Source organism: Nicotiana tomentosiformis, chromosome 3, assembly GCF_000390325.3.
Source record: "Nicotiana tomentosiformis chromosome 3, ASM39032v3, whole genome shotgun sequence".
In the NCBI taxonomy this organism is placed as follows: Eukaryota; Viridiplantae; Streptophyta; class Magnoliopsida; order Solanales; family Solanaceae; genus Nicotiana; species Nicotiana tomentosiformis.
The window spans coordinates 48,568,450-48,573,821 of record NC_090814.1 but is presented as its reverse complement, the minus strand read 5'-3'; the positions used below and the strand labels follow the sequence as shown (position 1 = coordinate 48,573,821).

Here is a 5,372-nt window from a genome sequence, read left to right as displayed (position 1 = left end):
CTTTTCTTTTGGCATGATCCATATGATACAAACGAAATGAGCAAACGCTGAACTTTCAGAAATGATTCTATTTTAGTACTAGGGTTGCCTATGTTCTTGAATCCCCATGTGTCCTACTATCATATCGTTTGTTCATGGGTCTCATGACATTTCAAGAGATCGTATTGACTTAATTCATTATGTATTGTATTCATTTATACATATACATTTACCCATGATCAGATGGCGTTATATACGCCTATATTATATATATATGGGGTATGAGAAAAAGTTAAGGCGTTATATACGCACCACCACTTGATCAGTTGGTATACGTTGATGATTTTGCCCACTGAGGCTGGGATGATATGATGGGATGCCCTCAGAGGCTTGATGATATTATGTACGCACATACCTATGCATTATATGACATTTATACGCATATGCATGACATTATAAATATTTCATGATTTACAGAGCTATCCAGACTTACAGGTTAAGTCCTTTATTCCATGTTTCTTCCATGTCCTTTATATACTGATTTGCATGCCTTACATACTCAGTACATTATTCATACTGACGTCTTTTTGTTGTGGATGTTGCATTCATGCCTGTAGGTATAGATAATCAATTTGATGGGCCCTCATAGTAGACGAGGTTAACATTCAGCGAAGGATCGGTAAGACTCCACCTCATTTGGAGTGCAGCCGAGTCTATAAGTCATCGTGTCAGCATTTTGTTACAGACTTATGGGTAGGCCGGTACTCTGTCCCATTTGATGTCGAATAATCTTAGAGACTTTGTAGACAGAGATTTATTTTGTACAGTATGTCAGAGGCTTTGACAGCCCGTATGTATTCATGTTTTAAGAACGATGGTTCATTGATACAACGTTTTCCCACTTATAGTTATACATTACGAATTGTGGTCATGTTGGCCCATGATAGTTGCAGAAGAAAAAAAAAGAGTTACAGAGTGGTTCGCTCGGGCCGGTACGGCACCGGGTGCCAGCCACGCCTTTGCAGGTTTGGGCGTGTCAAAGCTACTCAAGACTTCAAATAGCTGAACGGAACGCAACTGCTCAAAATGATCGGCTGGGTTGTTACATATATCATTAAAGTCAACTCCCGATCATACTTGTAAACTTTTAAAACCTTCAAATTGCCTGCTTCTAGTAAATAGAGCAAAAATATCTTAGGAACCTCCAAATCCAAATTCGAACATACGCCTAAGTCTAAAACCAGCATATGAACCTATTTGGACCATCAAATCACCAACTCGAGGTCGTTTACATAAAAGTTAAACCTTCGGCAACTTTTACAACTTAGCTTTTGGAACTAATTATTCAATTCATTCCAAAACCTTTTTCGGAACCAAACCAACCATCACTGCAAGTCACAAACCAATAATAAAACATACATGAAGCATCAAATAGGGAAACATGGCTCAAATATACAAAATAGTTGGCCAGGTTATTACAACATTATTTATTATTTGGGACTGGGGAATCACTTTCGTTCAACAGATTGAGTCATTAATTTTGCACATTATACTATATAGTGCATAATTTTACTCTTTTTCCTATTTTTGTCTAATTTAGCCAACAAGAAAAAATCTTAAAAAACATAAAAGCAGAACTGGTACATGGCAGCTTCAACAATAATGGCTAGCTTAATGTCATTACTATTATATACAATCTCTTCATCGGTGTCATATATCTGTTGGGAATATCCTTTATCATGTTAGAAAAAAATCAAAACACCATCCTTGGTAATTTATAAAAACGCTCCACTTTTTCTACATGTATGTGCAACGTAACATTTGGTAATTTAAATCCATTAAAAATTTAGTTACCTTATATAATTTATTTTATTTATACAATGTAATAATTATAATTCCTTTCATGTTACAATCAAATGTTTAATATTTGGAATGAGCTAATATTAAATATTTGGAATGAGCTAATATTAAGAATTGAATCAACAAAATTAAATTAATTCTTTAATGTTGAGAATAAATAATTAAATATTAATTAGTTAGCCAAAAAATAATTCAATTGTATTCTATTCATTAAATAAGTAAAAATTATTTTTTCAAGTTAACAAAACTCATAGACTCTATAAATCTATTTCCATAAGAATAGTATTTGCAGTAAACGAAACCAGACAAAGGAGTGAGACATGAAGCAATAAGGATGAAACATTGCAAAACGTGTTATAAGAAAAATCAAATTATGGTGGATGTCTATCTTCCTCCATGATCTTACTCTCAAATGCTTAATGACATATTCAATGACATATTTTTTTATTTTTTATGCCTATATAAAGGCATTGTAATAGATGGAAAGAATATACAATTGAAGAAGAAATAAAATCTCTTCCTTCTCTCTATCTCCATTTCTTGTTCATATTTTACTAAATTACTTTTATTTCATAACACGTTATTAGCACGAGACTCTACCATCTCAAGAAGCTCTTTGAGAAGACTAAGGTATAATTTTTCTCCTCTTTTTAATTATGACTGATATTATGAAAAGAAAGTTCGTTGCCCTTGAAATTTCGGGCAAGAACTATATAACATGGGTGTTGGATGCTGAAATCCATTTAGATGCAATGGATCTTGGAGACGCTACTAAAGATAGAAATAAAGCATCTACCCAAGACTGTGCTAAGGCCTTGATTTTCTTGTGCCATTACCTTGATGAAAGGCTGAAAATAGAATAATCTAACAGTCAAATATCCACTTATTTTATGAAATGGCTTAAAGGAAAGATATGACAACTTAAAGTTGGTCACTCTTCCACAATCAAGATATGATTGGGCTCATCTGAGACTTCAAAACTTTAAGTCTGTTTCTGAATATAATTCAGCGATGCTCATAATTACTTCTAAATTGAAACTCAGTGGAGATAGTATCACTGACTATGATATGCTTGAAAAAACGTTCACAATATTTCATGCCTCCAATATGGTCTTGCAACAGCAGTACCGGGAGAAAGGTTTCAAGAAGTACTCTGAGTTGATTTCTCTTCTCCTTGTGGCTGAATGAAACAACGACTTGCTTATGAGAAATCACAAAAATCGACTCACTGGGTCTACACCATTGCCTAAAGTGGATGAGGTGTATTCCCATTATGCTAAGCATGGAAAGGGTCGTAGCCCTATTCGTGGTCGTGGCCAAAGAAGAAATTTTCCTAGTATTAATCATTCCCCAAAGAAAAATAACTTCCAAAAGTGGAAAGGGAAAGATGAGAAGCCAAAGGCAAGGGGTTCAGAAACTGAATGCTATCGTTGCGGTGAAAAAGGGCATTGGGCAAATATTTGTCGCATACCAAAATATTTGGTTGAGCTTTATCAAGCATCTCTAAAGAATAAAGGCCCTAAAACTAATTTTGTCTATGACAATGAATTTGACATCACCCGATGTGGCAGACTTCTTTGAGCACCCTGATAGAAATATAAACCACTTGATCGGTGATGGATCTGTGGTTAAAGATGATTGAGTAGTTTGATGTTTATTTTTTGCCTATTCGTAGTAGCTAATGAATAAACATCATATAATTTTTATTGCGCTTAATAATACTGCTTATGTAGTTCTTAAAAATATATGTATTTTCGAAAAAAATTAAAAAATAAATGAAGATTCAATGTTTCACAAATCTCACAAACGAGGGGTAATATCTAATTAATTAGTATCCTAGTCTAAGTGATCTTTTAACGCTTTTGATTTTCCTCCGTTACTTTAATTCTTTTTAAAAAAAGTTTACAAGCACCCTGGAACAACTTTTGTTACTTGACCCTCAATTCCCATCTTTCTTTGGGAAAAAAAAAGAAAAAAGAAAAAAAAATCTAGTACATCGGGGCCTCATTTTTTTCATGTACATGGATAAAATATTAGGAATAAAGAAAAGAGAACCTGCTAAGTATGTTCTTTTCATACACGAATCAATTATTTTTCATGCAATGTATAGGAAAATGTAAATAACTTATACATTTAAATAATTTTGTTGTAGTTGTATTAGTCATATGTGTAATGTACTTATAATTGTATTATTTTTCCTACGTAATTATTTGTATCATAATTAGAATTTGCTCGAAATTGCATTAAAAGGTCACTATTGAATCATTGGTTTAACTTTATTTATTTATTTTTTTCTCTGAAAATACTAATATTTATTCATATACATCTTTTTGTATGTCAAAACATGGGAAGCAAATATGGATATCTCTCAAAGTAAACTTGGATCAAAGTTCAATTGTAAAAATATTTGCTTTTGATTCATGTACGACACATACAATATTCAAAGAAAAGAAATATTTCTCTCATTTAGGTATGTGTAAGGCAGATGTTACTACAATTTTTGGTAGTAGTAATCTAATTGAAGGCTCTCGAAGAGTCACTATAACTCTGTCTAATGAAATAATACTTATCATAGAGAATGCAATATTCTCCTTCAAGTCCAAGAGGAACTTGTTGAGTTTTAAAGATATACGTCGAAATGGATTTCATATTGAGACAATAGATGAGAATAATCTCGAATATCTCATCATTACCAAGAATGTCTTTGGCCAGAAAAGGGTTATTGAGAAGATTTCATCTTTATCTTGTGGCATGTATTGGACAAGAATTAGTGCAATTGAAGCATATTCTATCGTAAACCAAAAAGTTACCGATTCCAATACTTTTGTACTTCGGCATGATCGATTGGGACATCCTGGATCAATTATGATGAGACAAATTATAGAAAACTCAAATGGGCATCCGTTAAAGAATTTAAAGATTCTTTTAAATAATGAATTTCCTTGCACTTCTTGTTATCAAAGCAAGTTAATTATTAGACCATCACCAACAAAGGTTGAGATTGAGTCCCTTGCATTTTTGGAACGTATACAAGGGGATATTTGTGGACCTATTCACCCACATAGTGGGTCGTTTAGATATTTTATGGTCTTAATAGATGCATCTTCTAGATGGTCTCATGTGTGCCTATTGTCATCTCGCAACCTGGCGTTTGTAAAATTAATGGCACAAATAATTCGATTACGGACACAGTTTTCCGATAATCCAATTAAGTCTATTCGACTTGATAATGCAGCTGAGTTTTCATCCCAAGCATTTAATGATTATTTCTTATCAATAAAAATAAAAGTGAAACATCATGTAGCTCATGTTCACACTCAAAATGGCCTTGCAGAGTCTTTGATTAAACGTCTGTAATTGATAGCAAGACTGTTACTCATGAAAACGAGATTACCCACTTCTGTTTTGGGTCATGCTATTTTGCATGCAACAATGCTAGTTAGTCTTAGACCAACAAATTATTATAAATATTCTCCGTTGCAATTAGTTTTGGGTCATGAACCTAATATATCTCATTTAAGAATTTTTGGGTG

The 5,372-nt window shown here is 33.1% G+C and overlaps 1 long non-coding RNA gene across 1 annotated transcript; it reads left to right on the top strand.

The window, feature by feature from the left end:
- The first annotated feature begins 292 nt into the window (after nt 1–292).
- LOC138908742 (uncharacterized) lies at nt 293–880 on the top strand. The gene is made up of 2 exons (XR_011415145.1): nt 293–474; nt 597–880. It is a non-coding gene; the product is annotated as an uncharacterized lncRNA (long non-coding RNA).
- The last annotated feature ends 4,492 nt before the right edge of the window (nt 881–5,372 follow it).